Source organism: Peromyscus leucopus, chromosome 15, assembly GCF_004664715.2.
Source record: "Peromyscus leucopus breed LL Stock chromosome 15, UCI_PerLeu_2.1, whole genome shotgun sequence".
Taxonomy (NCBI): domain Eukaryota; kingdom Metazoa; phylum Chordata; class Mammalia; order Rodentia; family Cricetidae; genus Peromyscus; species Peromyscus leucopus.
The window spans coordinates 83,787,993-83,810,609 of record NC_051076.1 but is presented as its reverse complement, the minus strand read 5'-3'; the positions used below and the strand labels follow the sequence as shown (position 1 = coordinate 83,810,609).

Here is a 22,617-nt window from a genome sequence, read left to right as displayed (position 1 = left end):
GAGAACTGAAGCACATTTGAAACCTTGATGCATTTAAAGTCTCACATACAGAAAAGTAGCCAAGATTCATTCTCTCTCTCTCTCTCTCTCTCTCTCTCTCTCTCTCTCTCTCTCTCTCTCTCTCTCTCTCTCTCAACTTTACACTGTGGACATTGGAGCATTTACCTTACTGTCTTCATAGAGGAAGTTGCAGCTGGTTGGGTGAGTCTGAAAGAGTTCCCTGCATTACTCTGAAATATAAAGCCTCTGACTCAGACACTCCCCTTTTCCTACTATGATGACCACAATAGCTTAAAAATAATCTACTTAGGTGAAATTGTGCTCAGGCCTTTTATAAAGCAAAGTGGCGAAAATTTGTGATTAACTATGGCTTCAATTCAAAGTTGTCAGAATATATATTTTCTCATGAGATTGAATGTATTTGATATTATTATTATAGCAGTGTTTTTTAAACATGTACATAAGGCATTTTACATATGAAGTTCAGTGGCTGATTTGTGATATTGCTGTCTTCTCTCTTCCTCTCCCCTTCTGATTTTAGCAGATAACAGGAAACACAGTAAAGTGCCTCCCCACAAGACTCATTTACTAGCAAGTTTGGACAAGGGAATACTGTACGTGAGGAAGACAGTGAGCTGACTCTTTCCGGAGAAGCATGCTTGTAGTTAAATTAGTGATTCTGAGTTGACCTCATATGTTATTCCCCCAGTTCTAGCATTGCCTTCATTATAATTGTATGGCTTAACACTAACATTGAATAATCTTGATCATTCAAGATTCTCTAAATGAATGTCCTCTTAGACCAGGACACTGAACCTATGGACAGAGACAGCTACCTTCATCAGTAGAGAAACAAACCGCTGAAGAAAATAGAAACCAAACATATAGAAAAAGATAAAGTGGTCATCATTACCATTATAAAAAAGATTGTGCTGTGAAACAGATATCATAAGACAACGTCTAGAGCATCTGTGAATAAATTTCTCTGACTTGTGATAAATATTGCATGCAAATAAAAAGTATGATATATTTCTCTAGAGGGAAGACAGTTGGATTTTAGGGAGTGTTGTGAAGAGCAGAATACTCAAAACATATACCATGTTTTCATATGAAGGGATGTCTAAAGATAATCATTAGCAGAAGGCAAAAATGAGTGACATTAGCAAGCTGGTTGGGTATCTGGAGAACAAGACATGGTTCAAAGCAGCTGAGTGCTGTTGTTGCAGTAAGTGTGAGGAAAGGTGGGAGGTGGAGGCAAGTGTGGACGGCTGTTTCACATGGTCTAGCATTTGGACTCCTCATTACTTACACCATATGTAACCTGGAAAGAAAATACAGAATAAACTACTAAGTCCAGCCTTATGTTCCAGCTGGGCAACTCCAACTAGCCGTGCCCTTGAACAAGCAACTTGATTTTTTGGTGGCTCAATTCTTTATTTATCAAATAATAATACAAATTAATATTTTATTAAATATTTTACTAAAGTACATAAGGATTTTAATCACAAGAGGACTGCAGAGGGTAAGGCAGATGAGATTGAATGTTCAGCACAAACAGCAGGAAGAAGAGGTGGCTGAGGTGCAGAGAAGATGCTCACCTCAGCCCAGTGTCCCCAGGATTTCTGTTCTCAGCATCCCGAACTCGCTCAGTCTAAGGTGACCTTTATAAAGACTCATCCACTTCTTCTCACACGACCTCTACTTATCTAGGACATCTCCAAACAAGGCTCCTCACAGAACAGTCCCAATTCTCACCGGATATTCTAGTTCCTTCAATTATGCTACCATTTGATGACTAAAATCTCTTCATCAGGACAAAGGGCTCCCGTGGTACTTACAGAATTGAGGTTTAGAAATCAAATATTCACCACAAAACATGTATACAGTATAATAGTCTACCAAAGACTAATCCAAGAAGGATATATGTATAAGGATGCTCCCGTGGGTGAACACACAATTCAGAGGAAATAGTTACCTTAGTCCCCATGAGAGGGAGGGAGGTTTTCTTGAGCACAGAATTTAGAAAGAGGTGTTGGGAACACTGGAAATGTTCTTTCTGTGAAGTTATGTGAATACATCAAGAGCAGCTTTGTTTCTGAGTTACAGTTCATAATTTTTAAAACCTCTACAAGAAAATAAGGAAATACATCAATGGTAGGTCCACAGCTCAATGTATACAGCTGACTAGCATTCTAATTCTGATACAAAGTTCTGTTAGAGGGTGGACTGGAATCCTAGTTAAGGATAAACAAGTCATGAGAGGGTGCACAGTGAAGCCGAGAGGACTGACAGCTACAGCCTATGGCTGAGACTGACTGAGTTTCCTTCTGCAAGCCCAAATCTAAGCACAATAACTGCTAGAAACGCAAGCTGCACTACCACTTCCAAGAAGACAACCTAGACAGATTTTAGAACTCTGCATATGGCCTCTATCATATACAACTGACTGTGAACAGTGAACTCAGCTGTCACCCACAACAGTGGCTAAGAGAGGCATATTTGAATATGAAAAACAGCAAGGTGTTTGCAGGAGCATCCCTACACACAGAAGCAGTGATGATAATTACACTCACTCACAGGCAAACATCCCCACCCTGCTCTCCAGCACTCAATGTCCATGTCATGCACGTTGGAACGAAGCGGAGGCCAAAGTGAGAACCTCACTTATCACTATTTAAGGAGCCAAAGCAGGCATTCCTAGTCCAATTTGTTCAAAAAAAAAAACATTAGAATTAGGTCTTAGGGCTGTCCCTAGATGCCGTCTCCCATGGACCTGCTTACTGATGCTTTCATGTCACTTTTGGGGTGGATCCTCCATGACTCAGAGCACAGTACTGTCGCCACAGAAGTTAACAAGCATTTAGCTTTCCACGAGGTTTCAAAATAGTATCTGACTAAGATGATCATTATGTGGTTCATTCAGTTTGGATGTGAGTGAGATTTAAGAAGGTAATTTTCCCATCTCTGCTCTTTATAGTAAAATAGTTAAAGATACTCTTGCAAATAAATTAAGACAACAGTCTTCATTAGCCCATCTCATAATATTCTCCTCTATAAGACTATATCGAGATTGAAAACAGCTGTGATTCCAAATTTAATATTCAGTTTTATTGTAATTTGGTATTGATCTCTTATGGCTCAATTTTTCATAACTTAGGCAAATTTTCCTAAAGTAATGATCTAAAACAGAATTGAACACAGCGTTTTTATCATTCATTAAACTCAAACACTCTTCTGTACCCTAACTTGGTCTGGCTTCCTTTTCTACCATTTTCCACCCTCCCTTGCTCCTTCCTGTAATTTTCCAGAGAAGTATCTGTGGAGTTAATCATTGCACTTGACCTCTCCAGATTCTTCTCTGAACTGAGAAAGCTTCAGGTAGTTCATTCTTGTCATTGTGCCAGCCTGTCCTCCACCCTCCTGACTGGCAATGGAAAGCCACACCACACCACCCAGATTTATCCTGTCATCCTATGGGCTGGAGCTCAATGAGGAGGATTTGTACCCTGAAAAGTGATGGGATGTACTAAAAGTGTCCAATCAACTGCTCACCCCTTTGCCTGCAGAACAAACCACACAAACATTCCAGGATCTCCCATCACAACACTGAGCTTTGTGTTATAACCACCACAGCCTACCACACACAGGACTATAGTCCAAAATTTTCCATCTGGATGGCTTCCAAAGAACAGTTAATGTCAGCAAAGTGACTCCCTCCTCTATTGTAAAAGGCTACCAGAATTAAACAGTACCATCACCATAGAGGTGTTTGTTCATTTTCTTCACGTCTGCCTCTTTCCAGTGAAGAAAGAGAGCTTGCTTGCTAAAAACCAACTAGCTATTGATTGCCTCCATGATGCGTTATGACCACTGTAACAGCAAAAATAAATAAATAAATAAATAAAATCATGGATAATCATTAAAACTAATTTTTGAAGTAGCTGTTGCAGTAAACTTTCTGATGGAGATTGCTGTTAAGATGGAAAAGTTAAAGCTTATGAATGGATTCCCTATTTTCTCTTCTAATGAAGGTGATAATTGACTACAGTGATTCCAAACCCCTCTAAGCCTATATCCTTAGTCTTCTGCCTCTACTGTAGAGATAAAGTTACAAGTGACTAGAAGGTTAATTAAATGCCAGGGACCCAAATGACATGCCAACTGAAAAATCCTCCCGGGATTTTCAAGTCCACCTTAATTAAAGATCTTCTTGTGATTGTTTTCTTCTCCACTATACTCAGAAATCCCCCTCACTCCAGTGTCTGCAACCATTTATTTACAACCAACCAATCCCAAAGTGACATAAGTCCAAGAAGAAAATTCAGTCATGGGAACAGAACTGGAGTGTCATGTCAATTATTCTCTCTTGCCAGACAATTGTGGCCCAAATTTCCATTGACCTTGCCATCCTCCAAGCGCATTTGAGACCACACAAATGACAATGACCTGAATTTTATAGTAGATTATTCTCACTCACTATGATGTATGTGACACCCCTCTCCCAGAGGAGTTTCCATTCCAACTGCAGCTGTAGCTATAGGTAGGTTGAGGGGCAGGGTGTATAGCTTGGGGGCAGAGGACTTGAAGCAGGAATGAGGTCCTGAGTTCAGTTCCACATGTTTATAAAAGAAAAACTGTAGTTAGACTGACAGTGTAAAATCTCTCTGGTAAGTGGATAGTAATACATAAGGCACAATAATGAAAAAAAATGACTCAAACTAAGGGAAATACGCTGCACATCATAAAACATGCCAACACATTACCTTGAAGATTAAGCTGTTTGTATTTCATTTGTTTGCTTAACACATTACTTGTTCCAAATTCCAAGCTTTGAGATTTTTTTTATATAAACCGTGTTTACTATATCCTTTCAGTTGATTTGAGCTATTTATTTGAATAAAATCCTGTAGGAGCAAGTTCCAAGGCTTAATTACATGTTGTACTGGGATACATTCATTTTAAGTGATTGTATGTTTTGTCTATTTTTATTTCTTAGTACATTTTTGTCACTGTTTTGAGGGCAGAGCACAAATGAATTCAACTAGTCTACTTATCTTGTTTTTATGTAAATATTTACCGTGTCTTCTTGCTCTATGTCTTCCAAGCTCTTCTCATTATCTTCTACTTATGAAACAAATAGTCTTTAGCTTTCACTCAGCGATAAATAACATCCTTCTCAGACATTTAAATGAATGCAATTGTCGAGACTTCTAATCTCCTTCTATCAGAAACCCAAATAGTGAAGGCCATATTGGTTTTCATTTATTTGTGTCATGTTATTTCCTCATGTTGTCATAGTGACAACCATAATGAATAGTAACGAACAACAAATGCAAATGCCCAACAACTGAGTCACTCTTTTGCTTGTTAACCATCCTCTCTCCTTGAACTTAGTTCTGCTGACATTTATAATCAGATTGATGATGAGAGTTTCATAAATAAAATTCAACTCAAGCTTCTTAAAAAGAAAAAGTTTACCTTCCACTTTAGAATTTCAACTTCCCAAATAAATGTGTTATTCTATATCTATCAGGAAGAATCAGTCTTTCAAGTCCAGTGACTAAGTTCAATGCAAACAACACATTTAGCTTATCTATTTGCTTCTATTTTTCATATCAATTAAGAGTTTTATTCCAGCTTCCAGTGATAACCATAGAGCTTCTATTCAAAGTCTCCCACTTGAAGTGTGACTTTAAAATCTTTTTTGCTTGAGTACAAATATGTGGGAGATGGAGAAGGGATGCTTTAAGTTTACATATATAATTATATTTATAACACAGAAAAGTTAACCCCTGCAAAATTAATTTAGATAGCACTGCTTCCCTTACCCTGGAGTTTGTCTAAGGGAATTAATGGTTAGTGAAATGAATTGACTAATTGTACACAAATTATTAAGAAAGAACAATAAAAATCTATTTATTGAAAGAACCAGTAATAACAGAAAAACAGTGTTTTAAAAATGATTTAAAATGTTCCTACAATAAGTGGAAAACAGAACCAAACTGAATATTTAGAATCAAATGTAATAAAAATTAAAACAAAACTGAGGACTTGTGAAAAGACTCAGTCAGTCAGAGATCTACCATCCATGTAAAAGGCCTAATGGTTGGCAGGTGGATGCAGGAGAATTCCCGAAACTCCCCAGCCATCCAGCCTAGATGAATCAGTGGTCTCTGGGTTAACTGAGAGACTCTTTCTCAAAACATACGATGAAGAACAATAAGAGAACATTCCCCATCCCATATACACAATCACCACAAACAAAATAAATACAATGTCACTGAAGAATAGTATATTGAAACAGCAGGAAGAAGAGTTAGTAAACTTAAAGAAAAATCGACAGGTATTTTCTAAATTAAGCAGATGAGAAACAAAATATCCCCTTTGATTTTTTTCAAATGACCAGTGTTTCAAGTACTCATGAGACAACAATGAGCAGGCTAATGTTTGTATCACTGGACTGACTTCCAGAAAAGAAACAAAGAGGGAAAATGAAAAATGCTAGAAGAATACATTATTCCTGCCTTAGTTATGACTTCTATTGCTGTGATAAATAAACACCATGACCAAAACCTATTTACTGAGCAAAGGGTTTATTTCACCTCACAAATTACCATCCATCCCTGAGGGAAGTCACAACAGGAGCCTGGAGGCAGGAACTGAAGCAGAGGTCATGGTGCCAAGCCTCAACTTCTCCCCATGAACACTGCAATCCTGGGCTTCTACCACCTGCCTTCAAAACCAGCACCACCTTGTAAACTCTTACACATTATCAAATTTGGCTTCCAAGATGATGTACAACTTTGGCTGCCGCTGGAACACAGCTTCTGTGTGCTGACTCTGAGGAAACACTTCCCAGAAGACTTCACCTCAGTGATGCTGGTCTTAATCATGGCTGACTCTTTAGCCCCAACTGATCAGAATCACTGATTCTTAATTCAAAATATCAAATTCCCTGATAAAACCTTTAGGTACCTCTCAAACATCCCTCTTGAGCTTCACAGGCCAGACTTCTATCATCTGCACTGCTCTCAACAGTTGTATCTTCCAAAATCCCACAGGACAATCCACGGAACAATGTGCACTGAATGGGTTTTCCAGCCCAAAGATCAAATGACACCACAATCCTCCCCAAAAACACATGGTCAAGGCTTTTACAGCAAAAACCTATTTCAAATCCCCAATTCTGTCTTAGGTGAGTTTTCTGTTGCTGTAATAAAGAACCAACCAAAAGAAACTTGGGGATAAAAGAGTTTATTTCCCATCACACACCACAGTCCATCACTGAGGGAAGTCAGGGCAGGAACTCAAGCACAGTGGGAATCCTGGAGCAGAAACTGAAGCAGTCATGGAGGAACTTTACTTACTGGTTTGTTCCTCACAACTTGCTCAGCATACTTTCTTAAAACACCCAAAACAACCATCCCAAGGGCAGCACTGCCCACAGTGATCTGGGTCCTCTCACATAAATTATCAATCAAGAAAATGCCCCACACGCTTGCCTACAGGCCAATCTGATAGGGACATTTTCTCAATTGAAATTCTCTCTTCTCAAATCATCCTTGTTTGTGTCAAGTTGACATAAAGCCACCCAATACAACTCAATGTCTAAAAAATCCCCATGTTTCAAAACCAGTGAAGGAAATTTGAAAGAGAGTTAGCACAACACAAGCAAAAAGAAAAGAGGAATAGATAAAAATTAAGTGGGATGAAGGATGGTGGTTAATGCAGAAACTCACTAGTGAAAGTGCAGAATAAGTGTCTGGAATGCTCAGCTATAAGAGCACATCTGTATCACACCTACTCCCTCAAGAGGGGGCAGAAAGCTTGTAAGAGCCAGAGGGCATGGAGGACCAGAGTGCAGCAGTGTTCCTGAACACGACGAACGTCTGCACTCATGAAGTTATAGCAGCTGTGGTGGCCTGCCCGAGTTCCAGTCAGGCCGCATTGCAGCACAGAGAACAAAGAGACTCGTGAGCCCCCGGCTCTACTGAGTATCCATGGGCGGGGGGTGGCTTCTGGGGAAGGGAAAGCTGGTGTCTTTTAAGGATACAACCTCTGGTAGGTGTACCCTGCTCCAGTGCATGGTCCCACAGCTATGAGGACACAGGAGCACTAATCTGACTAAGTGGTCATTAAACAAACAAAACCAGAAAACAGAAAGTTTGGAAGGGGTAAGGGGTAGGAAATAGATTTGGGAGTAGTTAGGGGGAGTGGGCAGATATGATCTCTGGTGATTTGGATGAGAATGGTCCCTACAAATTGAATACATGATCTCCAGTTAGTTGAACTGCTTGGAAAGGATTGGAAAGTATAGGGTTGTTGGAGAACATGTGTCACTGAGGGTGGGCTTTGAAATTGCTCTCTCTCTCTCTCTCTCTCTCTCTCTCTCTCTCTCTCTCTCTCTGTGTGTGTGTGTGTGTGTGTGTGTGTGTGTGTGTCTTTGTCTATATCTCTGTGTCTGTCTCTCTCTGTGTATCTCTGTCTCTGTCTGTCCCCATCTGCGTCTCTGTCTCTCTCTGTCTGTCTCTCTGTGTGTATCTCTGTCTCTGTCTGTCTCTGTCTCTCTCTGCCTGTAACCTTTGGGTCAAATGAGCTCTCAGCTACTGCTCCAGGGCCATGCCTGCTTGCCTACCATCACTCTCCCCACCATGATAATCAAGGTCAACTTCCCTCTGAAACTGTAATGGAGCCCTAAATCGAATGCTTCCTTTTATAAATTGCCTTGGTCATAGCTTTTCATTGCATGAATACAACAGTAAGATTTGATCAAAATACATTTTGTGGATATAAGAAATTCTCAAAGAATTAGTAAAAAATGTTTTAAAAGGCTGGAGAGAGCGCTTGTTGCTATTGCAGAGGTCCTGGGTTCTGTTACCACTGCTCAACATGGTAGGTCACACCTGTCTGTCACTCTGATTACAAGGGTTCTCGTGCCCTCTTCTGGCCTCTGCAGCCAGGCACACACACGATGCATGTGCACACATACAAGCAAATCTTTCATACATTAAAAATAAGTAAAGTCCCCTACATTTTCTGAATTTTAATGTAATTACTGAGGATTTTTATAGAATAAAATAATTCTAAATTTTAAATGAAGTAGAAAGGCAACCAAATGACTAAAATGATTTCAATAACAGAGTTAGAAGAACTCATGTTCAAGTTCAAGGCCTGCTGACGGAGAAAGACACAGAAGTCACTGAAAACCACTCCAGCCTTGAGGCAAGTTCATGTCTGATCTGTTCTGAAATACATACAAAGGCAACTCAGTGTGGAAAGTTTATCTGTTCAGCAAATGGTCATGAGACAATTGAATATGACCTCCTGTATAGTGTGCACAAACTAGGAAAATAGAGACCATAGATCTATATCTGAAATATGAAATATAAATCATAGCAGAATGTTTTCATGATTTAGACCAGCAGATTTTAAAGCATACACCAAACACATGGTGCATAAACAGAAAACTGATCCATTAAACTCCATTAAAATGTAGAAGATTCACTCTGTTAAAGACATTGATAAGAGGATGAAAACTACATACTTTGGCAATATCTTTTAAAAAGCTGCAAAGGCAATCATCTGGACCCAACAATTAGAGCTCTGGGACTATCAAGATGCACTTCTGACAATATAAAAATGTTGATATATGAGATTATTCATCTTATTATTGTTTGTAATTACACAGTATCACAAATAAGAAGTGGAGAGGAGATTCAGTAGTTAGGAGAGGACTTTCTGCTCTTCCAGAGGAACTGAGTTTGATTCCTAGCACCCACATGAAAACTCACAACCATCTGTGACTCCAATCCCAGGGGATCCAACACCCTCTTCTGGCCTTTGTGTGCACCAGTGCACCAGGTATGAGCACACACATGGTACATAGACATACATTCAGGCAAAACATTTATATACATAAAAGAAAATTAAATATTTTAAAAATCCAAAGTGCCATAAATAACCTCAATGTATAGGAGGCATTTGAATAAACTGTGATGTGTCCAAACAATGGGATACATGAGGCTCTTAACAATGAAGGAAGAAATTTTGAACTAAAAATAGTACAGAAAATAAAACAGTAATTGTCTATGATATAATGCCTTTCAGGTAAGTAAAAATGGAATATAAAAAATACAAATGCGTCTATCTACTCAGTTGTCCAAAAGGGCATCCTAAAACCAGAAACACTAAATCTTTTTTAATATCTAGTGTGCCATATCAAATATATGTGAATGTAATCATATATATATATATATATATATATATATATATATCTTTCCATCTGTACATGAGATCTGGATTTCTTAGAATTTTCCAATAATAAGTTTGTAAGAGAGGTTGGCATTAGCTGTGCTATTTGCTTGGCTTAAATCAGAAATAGTATTAAACTAATATGAAATGACATTATTAAAATGATTCTTACTATAAAGCCAAATATCAAAGTCAGATACAAATGTATGCATGGCTAGTGTATGTATGCAAGGATTTTATGAAAATTTAATATTCATGAAAGCAACAGTCTAGAGTTGTGATGGTTAGTGTTGTCAACAGAATCTAGAATCACCGGGAAGACAGACTTCTAGGCATGCTTATGGGAGATGATCTCTCTCCCCCTTCCTCTCTCTTTCTCTTTCTCCTCTCTCTCTCTCATGAATTTTTTAATTTTATTTTTGAGATTTAATATAATTACAACGTTTCCCTTCTCTTTCCTCCCTCCAAACCTCCCCATATACTCTTCACTACTTTCCTTCAAATGCTTAGCCCCTCCTTTCGCTAATTGTTATTAGACAAATATGTATATACATATCTATTCCTCAATATAACTGCTCAGTCTGTATAATGTTGCTTGTGTGTATGTTTTCAGGGCTGACCATTCAGGACTGGATAACCAATTGCTTGTGCTCTTCACTGCAAGATTATCTTGATTGCATTGAGGTGGCAAGACCTTTCAGGTATGTGTGGTGCCATCCCTAGCCAGACCTTAGACTAAAGTGGAGATGCTGAGCAGTGTGTGTGCTTGGCCTTCTCTGCTTCCTGACTGTGGATGTGATGAGGAGCTGCTTCAAACTCCTGCTTCCTTGACGCTTCTCCATGCTGGACTAAACAGGACCTGTGAGCCTCAGTGAACCCTCTCACCTTTAAGCTGCTTTCCTAAGTTTTATGACAACAACAACAGGAAAAGCAAGTGAAGCAGGAGGCTATCATTTGCTTTAGCAGAATCCATGCTTCTGAGCTCTGGGGATCAAAGATTTGCCGAGTGGCTGCATGCAGAAGAAGGAGAGCTAAGGACGTGGACAGACCATCACAGACAGAAGGGGAAAGTCAATATGAAAAGTAAGCTATGGAGAAATCAGAGGAAGTTCAGGAGGTGGTGATTTCAAAAGAACCCACAAATGTGGTACAAAATGATAGAAGTCAATATGGCATGGAAAGTTTAGATTTCTGGGGAACCTGGCCTCCTGGATGTAGCATCCCCACCTGGATTGCTGAGAAAAGGCTATCCTATGATTACCAGAAAGGTTCAATTTGTTGACTGTTCTCATTTCCAGAGAGAGAAAGTATAGTTCTTCCTTAAGGAACTTAGGACATAATGAAGAAAACAGGCATCAAACTAACATGTATGCTGTAGCCAAGTTTTCGGATAATCTACTCAATATTCAGTGTCCATCTTTATTCAAAGTGAAATTAATTTGGGGGAGAATAATTCTTCTTCCATTAAAATCCATTTCTCATCTCCTGTGCAGACAGGAGGGACCATGTTTCTAGAGACTAGCCAAGAGTCACGCAAACAGAGGCTCCTGGACAGAGGCTTCCAAGAAACTTCTAAAAAAATTGTGACTCCTTTATTATGTGCCCATTATGTTTTATTTTTTAATGTTAGGAGATGGTGATGGCATTTCTGCCTGCTGGGGATATAGAGAAAACTCCTTGTCTTTTGGGGAGAATTCCAACAGAAAGAACAGAAGAATCAGAGACATCTGTCCTGACTTAGATCCACCTGATGAAAGGCCGGCAGCCACTCATTCACCTAACTGAACCTCTACACAAAAGGTTAAAGGCTATTCTCAGCTGTGTGAAAGTTCTCAAATTACGTTTAACATATTAAACATGCGTGTAAAATCTACACTATAAATTATTAAGTGTAGTAAAGAGAAACTCACAGACTCCTAGAAATAAGATAATGAGATGGGAATCACTAATTTAGATTGTATGGTCAAGGGAGGTTTTCACAGGAAATAAGCATCGAAAATCAAGTCTAAAAGGTAAGAGTAAACCTCTAATGTGTGTAGATGGTGATCAGAAGGGGAAGTGAGCTTCCTAGAAAGAAGAAAGAAAAGGAAGCTATCCATTGCTATTTGATTGTCCAGTGAGGCTCCAGCTATAAGTTTATTTAAGAAAGTTGGGCTTTATCCAAAAGGGTCAGAGGGTCCAGTGAAAAAATACTCTAGCTACTCTATAGAGTAGATTATACATTGACAAGAGGGGAAACCAAACAAAAAGGATGATTTCCACAGTCCAGCCCAAGGTGACAGAGGTAAGGGGCAGGAGCAGCGGTAAGATGCAGAAAAGTGAGACCAAACTTCAGAAGGAGAATCTTTTAAACATTATTTCTTTCATTTTTGAGATTATGATATAGTTACGTTATTTTTCCTTAGCATTTCTCCCTCAAAATCTTCCCATATATCCTGCCTTGCTCACTTCAAATCCATGGCCTCCTTTTTCATTAATTGTTGTTGCACACATATATGTATGTTCATATGTATTCCGAAATGTCACCAGTTAAATATTACCTTCAGGGTAAATGGATGGATTTGATTTGGGAGGGGAAGGGAAGAAAATACAAGAAGGTATTATTTGGATTTTAGTTAACAACTAAACAAATGTTCACAAGGTACATGTGAAATTCTGCAGAGGTTGCTAAGGTCTGGGGGTCTGAGTCTGAGGTGCTTGTCAGCTGCTCATGGAAGAGTTGAATCAATGGTTGGGAGTGCCAGGAACAAATACAGAACTCCCCTGGGACAAAACCACAGGACAAACACCAGAGACTAGAGAAAGGCAGGGTCTGTGGTTCCACCCAGCTTAGGAGGAAAGCCGTGGGAAATAATGGAGTAATTAGTTGGGCTGCACAGAGACCCCCAAAGATGGAAGGGTAGTGCTGGGAACACAGAAACCAAGAAACATCCATGTCCCTTGGCAGGATAGGTGAGTGGGGACCATAGCAAGGCACTTGGGATGCAACGGGGAAGGTTAAAACCTGAATGAAAGTTGAGTGTATAAAAACAGTATTGTTCAATTAGTATTCAAAAGGCTTTGCTGCATTGGTGAATATGGAGATCCAAAGTTCCCTGGAAACTGGATATAGCCCAGTGTGTCATTGTGGAGTTTTTCAGATGACCAACACTATAGCACAATGAAACGCTGATGGATATGATTCATCCTGCAAAATGTTGAGATGGGGACACTTAGATGATGACTCACCAGATAAATGTGTTTGCCTGAGCAGACCTAAGGAACTGAGTTCAATTCTCAAAAGTTGTTTTCTCTCCTCCTCCACATAAACACTGGCACTCACAGGGGGTATAGAGTGGGAAGAAGAAAGGAGAAAGGATATGTGTGACATGAAAGTGGAGTGAGGGCTAATGGTGGGAGGAATGGATAGGCATGGGGAGGGGCCACTGCAGTGGAGATGGAGGAAACAGGATTATAGCAGCAAAAGCATGTATGAAAATCCACTATGAAACATAATACTTTTGTGCTAATTTAAAAATATGAAGGACTGGCTTGATCACTTAGCCCTTGCCATGTAAACCAAATGACCTGAGTTAGCTCCCCAGAACCCCAGTGCAAGAGAAAAAAACTGATTCCTGAAAGTTGACCTCTTGCCCCACACAGCAGTGGCATGTGCCTGCCTGTACTCTCACACACAAACATTATGCACACACAATGACAACAAATGAGAAAAATAAAAGTAATAAATCTAAAATCTTTTTGTAATTAAAATGTGGACATGCTACTCTGTGGCTTAGAAGGCAGAAAAGAATGGACACTGACCAGCCAGCTTCCTTTGAGTCAGAAACCAAGTTTGTCTTTAAAACCCTCTAATAGAGTAATAATTCGGCAGCCGACTAGAGGGGATTTCCCAGCATTCCATGCACCTCTGTGTCATTCTACCTCAAATGTCTAGAAGCAAGGCTGTAAGTGACTGATACCAGGTCAACCAACACTCCTCAGGGTCCACATTCTTTTTCCCTGAAAACTGGTTAAGCTTCGTTCTATGGCCAGTCTTCACTTTGCTCAAACCCCACAGTGGCATGGTAAGTTTCTGCTTTCATAACGTGGGACAGCCACTGGACGGCAATCCCTTGCAGTGCAGTTCTGCGCTGTGACCTACTTAGCAGCACAGGTCAGACTTGTTCTTTCGTGTGTTCCACAGCTTGGAATGTGTTCCTAACTTACGGAGTTCCCAAAACATAGCATGTGAAATGTGATGATTCAAAATGGCCCACATTGACTGTTTAACTTAGTGAAATAACAAGTGTGCACTAAGAAGGATGGACCTGTAGGGAAGTCTCTGGAACGTTCAGCAGAGTGATGGGCTGAAGCAGAAGAAACAGCACGCTGCCTGGTGGCCAGCGACTGCTTTGCTAACTGCAGAGTCAACACTGGAGGCTGCAAACCATTAAAGTCATGTCACCCTCCTGCTCTGGGTTTCTAAGATTTAAAGTACTTTTCAGGGGTGCCTTATATTCCCATATGACCTTAACATTAACTGTTTAAATTTTGGACCAGTGAGCCTCCTTTAGGCCAAGTATCTTACAAACTTAAACCCCATCACATACAGAATCTGGTCATGACTCATCAGGATTATCTTGAAACAAATATGTTCTTATATCTTCTCACACACACACCAGATTATTTGCTAATTTTTAAATATTAAGATATTTAGACCGACTTAAATATGAAATGATTTTATGTTGAGATTATTCAAATAACTAACTAGTAAGAACAGAAGCTCAAGCCTTTGATGTCTTACAGGCATCTTAAACTTCTTGTATTTGAACATAAATCTGTAAATTTCCCCAATTCACTCCTCCTCCCCCAGCTTTCCTCATTGCAGGAAAGGGCACTTCTGTCCTTCTGGCTGCTTGGGTGCAAAGTCTGAGCAGCCTCATTACAAACAGAGCTTTTGCAGATTTTACTAATAATATGAAATAAGATCATCATGAAATACTCAAGTGGTACCTAAATCCAATGCTAATGCCCGAGAGAGAGAGAGAGAGAGAGAGAGAGAGAGAGAGAGAGAGAGAGAGAGAGAAGACAGAGCAGAAGCTATAAGAGAAAGCAAACCCAACCAGGATCTCACCGCAGTCTTCCTGACACTTTCATTTCCATCTCGTTGCTCCAGAAGGCTAAGAGAACAAATATGTGAGTGTGGGGGGGGGGGGGGGGAGGGGGGATTGGTTGGTTTTATTGTTCCTTTGTGATATAGGTGTGTGTGTGTGTGGAGCTGGATCCTTAATATACATAATCTTTTACCATTTTCTAGTGGCCCTCATTTATTTCTAAGATGTTTCAGTATCTTCCAGTTTTTAGCTTCCACAACAGCTTATTAATCATACTCAATGAAGCTGGAAAATCAGCCAGGCAGCGATGGTGCACACCTTTAAATCCCAGCACTAGGGAGGTAGATCCAGGTGGATCTCTGTGAGTTCAAGGCCGGTCTGGTCTACAGAGCAAGATCCAGGATAGACACCAAAACTACACAGGGAAACCTGTCTTGAAAAACAAAAACAAAAACAAAGAAACAAACAAAAAACCCTGAAAAATCTTGGCAAGTGAATCCAGAATTATCACACAAATACTAAAATTCAAGAGGTGAGAGAAAAAATGGTTTTTCTTATGTCACAATATCACTTCTTATTTAGGAAATTCTATGGACAGTTTGGCATTGTATGTGAAACTAAAAAGTGTGGTACGGGGCATCACACTTATCTAGACTGTTCAAGGCTCTAGGCTCAATCTCCAGCACCTCCACAAAGAGCATGAACCATGGTAGAACTATATTAATCAGTTTGGTCATTTAAAACCTTTGTCTACTAGCCTTTCTTCTCTCTACTTATTATTTGGATATATTTTCAGCATCATCATAGGAGAGGTTGGGCTTTACCCATATTATAGATACCAGAGGACAATGACACATTCTAGGCCCAAATTGACTGACAGACAAGTGACAAACGTTGACAAGGCAGGATGAGACGCCACAAAGAGATCTTAGTTGGAACCAAGGAAATGGGGCTAATCAGCAGTAACACAATCAAGAAGGGAGGGAAGGTAAGGAGGGCCTGGGAGGAACAGAGGGAGGGGAAACTATAATCAGGATATATTATGTGAAAAATCTATTTTCAATAAAAAGGAGAAAATAAGAGGTAGTTTCTGCAAAACCTTGGACCTGGATGCACTTAGGTCCTATGTATTACAATGAAGCAGAGAGCATCCCTAGGAAAGAATCTTGTGGCATTTTGTTTCATTCTCTGTTAGCTACTTGATCCTATGGTTCATAACCGTTCCACACAACCATGCAATATGATGGCTGTTTGTGACCTCGTACAGTAGAATTCAGGATTTGTCATCAAAACAAGAAACAGCACACTGAGAAACGTATTTCTGGTTTTCTCTTTGTATCCCCTGAGGCGTGTTCTTGTTACATAACATGTGGGAACAAAAGCATCCTACTTTCAGATTTCAAAAGTTCACTCATGTGAAAACCTTAAATGTATGAATGTCCTACCGAGTCCACAGGGTATGGATTCTAGGAAAGCTTTAGCTGTTCAAGCTCCCCTCCATAAAGCACTTTAGGATTTGTGTGTAATCTACCCATGTCCTTCTCTGAAAGTGAAAATTATGTTTAGAGCACTTATTATAACTAATACAATACAAACAATGCAAATAATAGCTGTTTTGTATTTTTGTGGAATAATGTCAAGAAAAGTAATGTTATGTTTGTTTTCAGTGTGGTTTGTTTCTCTCCATGAATGTTTTGGATTTGCTGCTGGCTGAGTGGAACCTCTGAATACAGGTGGCCAACTTGATATACGAACACTATTGTTAGTTTTCACCTTTCATTATAGATAGCAAATAATAGTTAATGGCATAATTGAGAGAAACTTAAACTTTTGTTCACAGAGTGATATAATTGTTGTAAACTGTTTAATGGACATTTCAAACTGTCTTCAAGTTACAGGCTTGTTCGTCAGGCACAGTTTCTCCTTCACTTGTCTGACACATGCTTTTGCTAGTGAGTTTCATTCAGCTCATTCAGGATCTCCACTTTCCACAGATGTAATAGGTTTACTTAACTAGGAAGAAGAAATTAGGATCAGTCTAATCTGTCCCTTGAATACCTTCTGCAGTCCCCAGGTTTCTCTCAGCTTTTCACAGGGAAATCACAGTTAAAAGCAGGGAAGATGGGAGAACGCAGCACAATGCTTCACATTTCATAAAAAAGGAAACACAAATCTAAAGCTTCTGTGGCCTGGATTAAAGGCTCCTGAAAACCAAGAACTCTTAAATCTCCTAATACCCCAGTTTAAAGCACTACCAGTACCAAGAAAACAGTAAGACAGCGTTCTTCCCCACCTGCAGTAGCCTGTGATCTGCTCAGTTAGAAACGGAGCAATTGCAGAGTTTCTGTAAAGTGCTTGGAGAACAGGAAGGCTTGCAGAAGGCTTCCGAGCAGAATACAGCAAGAGAACGGAAGCCAGCGGCTGGCAAAGCAAGAGGGAGGGGCCTGCCTGCCTGGTGCCCATCACTCCAGCCTCTCTGGACTGCTCTGATGACCAGTGTCATCTGTGGTCACCCCTTATCCAGCCAGGGAAACTGATGAGGCTCCAGGGCTCACACCTAAGTGTGACTTAGGAAGCTAGGCTCTTCTGGTGATGTTCCACTTAGCACATCCAGGGACAGCACAGCCAACTTCAGACAGGAAAACACACTTCATTTTGTTCTCAGAGAACAAATTAGGAAATCTGTGTTTCCTCAGAAATAAACTCAACTTAAAGCTAGCTTTGCGCATCAAGCAGGGATGACACTGTGATCTCCTGATGTGGAGTTGCCTTCTTCCTGTGTCTGCCATCTGCTGGTCTCTAAAGCACTCTTCAGAAAAACTGAAGAATTCACACTTGTTTTTTAAAGAATAATTGAATAGATTTACTAGATTCCTATAGAGGATTTAATGTGACTTAAATATGAACATCTCCAGTCATGTATTAACATTGAAAACCCTGTTGCAAACATGGAATCTAAATCTTTCAGATGCAATTATGAGTAAGTAAGAGGTTTCTTCTTGAAATTGGTGCCTTAATCACCACAAATATTAGAACCTCACAAACACAAAGAAAACTTTTTTCCACATAAACAACACTTTTGAGTTGTTTTTCATCATGGGCAAAATCACTAGCAGAGGTGTTGAGGCTATAAATTGTAGAAGACAGTTACAGTATAGAAATATTTCAAAGCTCAACTGTCCCAGCTTTGGACCTGTTGGAGAGTTTAAAAACTGAAAAACATTTCTCTTTGTTTTTAAATAGAAGTTCCCAAGTTTACCATCAAAAGTTGCTGAATCTTTATAATAAGCAAAATATGTTCAACAGGGACTATCTAACTCAGCAGACCTTTGAGGGAGTTACCATTATTGTGTTATGGCCTCTAGACCTGGGGTTGGCATGTAACTTGTATGGTAGGATTTTTAAACCATTGCTTTAGAAAAGGAGGTAGAAATGAGTATCTTGTAAATAACCTTTCATTCATTTGTTCATTCACAGATATTTATTCAGTCCTGCCAAAGCCCAGACTCTGGTCTTTGGATATTCACTGCATTTCTTGTGCATGTCATCTTTTATAAACTTGAATACCAGGCAGCAATGGTAGGCTTTTTCTTACAAAGTGAAGAATAAAGGTGCTTCTTATATGTAGGGTGTGTTGATCAATGTAATAGATATTGCCATCCACTGTCACTGTTATTCTGAAGTTAATTCTACCACAAACCCCACAGAACCCAGAGATTGGGGTAGGGGAGCTTAAGACCCCCTCAGAAGAGTGAAGGGGACAATTGTACCCAAGTAATGGGGTGTGACTGCCAGGTCTTAGACATTCAGCTGTCACTTGAAGAGTAGATGAATGCTCATAACATACAGATTATTGAGCACCAGTCACTCATATTTAGAAGCCTAAAATAAATCAGCATGCATAAGAGTGCCACTCACCTCCTCCCACTGCAGCTCTGGGACCTTCACTGCTTGGCTCCAGCTCCTCCTGCCTCCTTCTCCCTAAGACTCTCTGCTCCTCCCTGCACACTTCTGCCAAGACACTGGGAAGATTCTCCAGACTTCCCATTGGCTTAACTCCCAAGGGAGAGGTTGACAACAGGAACCTAGCAGCAGTGACAGCAATGAATGAAGTCCCTCCTCCTTCCCAGACTTCACTAAGAGGAAAATCATGTTCATGGAAGGGACACTAAGAAGAGGCTCCACATGGGCTTCCCTGTCCTGCCCCACAGGATGTTTATCTCAAGGTATGATGTCACATAACTTCTCCTTCCACTGATCATGGGAAGCAAACCCAACAAACCAGAGAAGCAAAGGTTTCTAAAGGCTGTCCCTACACACACCCAAGCCATATGTACTAGGGCATAGGGAATAATACAAGTTAAACCAGCAATGAGAGCCAGAAGAACAGAACCCAGGAGAAGATGATTGAGACAAGCTGGTCCTCTACCCAGGACTAAGACTGGGTGCCTAGGTTTTATCCATTTCCTGGGCAGTCATTAGCTCAAGTTCATATGGTGTTCCTGAAAGATTAAGGGGCTCAAGTTCCTGATATCAGGATAAGCTTGCAACATCTGGCAACTTTTGCCACTAATAAATAACAAATGTGCAGCTCAGAAGAAAGATCAATATCTTACACTCATAACAGAGACTATATATTCTTAGCTAAAAACCAGTGCATATTTCCTGGGAAGAATGCTTGTGATCACAGAACATGAGCTATTGTGTGGTACCAAAACCTTTAGAGTCATAATAGGTTCAAATTCCAGCTTCTTACCTTGAATCCATGTGCCTTTGGACAAGTTATTCTATGGCTTTACATCTTGCTTTACTTGTTTGAAAAATGTGGGCAATTTTAGTAACTTTAAGGCTGAGGTGATTATAATTAATATGTAAAGTAATTCATGTAGACTAAGTACCTAATGAATGTAGCTATTAGTGTAATAATAGGTTGAGACAGTCTTGGAAACTCCATGACATGTATGTGCTCCACCTATAATATCCATATATAAATAAATATATATATAAATATATATATATGTATATATAAAACTCTGTGGCTATTTCAAGTCTCACAATTTCCATTATATTCAGTATTATCATGAGATTACACTGATTTATGTATTTGTTTAAATATTTGAATTTGGGGTGTGTGTGTGTGTGTGTGTGTGTGTGTGTGTGATTTGTCTGTAGGTTCACACATATGCTGGTACCAATAGAAGCTAAGGACGATGTTAGCTCTTTTGGATCTTGAGTTACAGGAGGTTGTGAGCTGCTCAACATGGATGCTAAGAAATAAACTCAGGTCATCTACAATAATAGTGTGGTAATTTGGAAGAAAATGGCCCCCAAAGGAATTGGCAGTACTAGGAGGTACTGGGTTGGAGTAGATGTGGCCTTGTTAGAGGAAGTGTGTCACTATGGCTTTGATCTCATAGATGCTCGAGATACTAACCAGTATGTCATCACGCTTCCTTCTGTCTTCTGATCACGATGTAGCCAGCACCATGTCTGCCTGCACTCCCCCATGCTCCCTGCCATCATGAAATGAACTAAACCTCTAAACCTCTGAAACTATGAGTCACCATCCCAACTGAATGTTTTTCCTTTATCAGAGTCGCTGTAGTCATGGTGTCTCTTCACAACAATAGAAACCCTAACTAAGACAGAAGGTACTAAGGGACTGGGGTATTGCTGTGATAGGCCAGACCATGCTTTTGTTTGAAGAAATATGGGTCTTGGACTGTGGATTAGAAAAACAGTTGACTCCAAAAACCAAAAAGAAAAAAGAAAAACAGTTGAATGCTTTAAGTGCTGTTTAATGTGTCATTCTAGTAGGAGCATGGAAGACAGTGGTGCTGAGTGTGATTTGATGAACTGTGGGAATCAAGAGGTTCCAGAGAAAAAGAATGTTAGTATGTGGCCTAGAGATCGTTCCTGTGATATTTTGGTGAAAAATGTGGTTGCTTTTTGCCTTTGTCTGAAGACTCTACCTGAGGCTAATGTGAAGAGATTTGGGTTAATTCCATTGGCAGAGGAAATCTTGAAACAGCCTAGTATTGACTCTGTTGTATGGTTATTACTGGTCACTCTTATACAGAGTTAAAATGAAAAGGAGAAAGCTGGACAAAGAAAAATATTTGAGGAGCATCAGAAAGTGGAATGTAGCTAAGTCCTAGATTCAAGGAGATAAACAGATTACAAAATGGAATAAAGGGCAAGATCCTATCCAGCTAAATTTCCAACTTGTGAAAAGGAATTAAAGAAAAGCTAAGAGCCAAGTGTGGTGGTACCTGCCTTAGAAATAAGCCCAGCACTCTGAAGGCAGAGGCTGATGGATCTCTGAGTTTGGGGCCAGTCTGTTCTACAGAGCAAGTTTCAGGGCAGCAATCTTAGGCAGTAAAGGATGGAATGCTGGTACAGACATACTTGAACAAGGGGGTCCATGTTCCAGCCCCAGAAAACAGAATTTGGCAGCTTTCATCATGTAGTTATGGCTTTAGAGTTAAGGATAGAAAAAAAGGTTTATGGAATTTGCCTCAGTACCTAAGGAAATCCTCTGAGGCCAGACATATGTCAAGGATATCCCTACATGGAGGCCATTGATTGAAGCTGTGAAGTTGAAGCCTGGATTGCCTTGAAGACCCCAAGATGTTGGAGATGCCAAAGCCATGGGATACCTGCCAAGGAAAGCTGCTAACAGGGAGTAGAACCAGCCCAAGAGAAAGAAGTATGTTGCAGTCAACAAAGCTGAAAGGAGTTGGAGATCTGAAGAATGTTTTGACATCAGACATGGAGATGCAGAGTTTGGGGTTTGCTCAGCTGGTTTTCAGTCTTGCTTGGGTCCAGTATTGTCTCACTATGCTCCCTTCCCTATATATATATATATATATATATATGTGTGTGTGTGTGTGTGTGTGTGTGTGTGTGTGTGTGTGTGTGTGTGTATATATATATATATATATATATATATATATATCCTGTGCTATTTATGTTGAAAGTATATGATCTGCTTTTTTATTTTGATGTTACATTTAAAAGATTGCATAAATCTCAGAAGAGATTTTGAACTTTGGACTTTAAACATTGTTGAGACTATGATAGAATATGGGGACTTTTGAAGTTGGACTGAACGCATATTTGCATTATGATATGGCTATATGTCTTTAGAGATTAGGGAGTGGAATGTGGTGGTTTGAAAGAAAATGCCCCCAAACGAAGTGGAAGTACTAGGAGATGTGGCTTTCTTGGAGTAAGTGTTACCTTGTTGAAGGAAGTGTGTCACAGTGGAGGT

At 39.8% G+C, this 22,617-nt stretch overlaps 1 protein-coding gene across 2 annotated transcripts in view; it reads right to left on the bottom strand.

Annotated features, from left to right (window-relative positions):
- The window catches only part of Serpinb7 (serpin family B member 7), a 45,880-nt gene extending 26,395 nt beyond the window's left edge, over window positions 1–19,485 (bottom strand). Inside the window, exon 1 of one of the 2 annotated variants that reach the window (XM_037211025.1) lies at window positions 19,263–19,485. The gene's annotated coding sequence lies outside the window, so the exon portion shown is untranslated. Of the gene's footprint in view, window positions 1–165; window positions 211–19,262 lie in introns of those variants that run through there. The other variant, XM_037211026.1, reaches the window with a different exon arrangement.
- Between the last annotated feature and the right edge of the window lie 3,132 nt (window positions 19,486–22,617).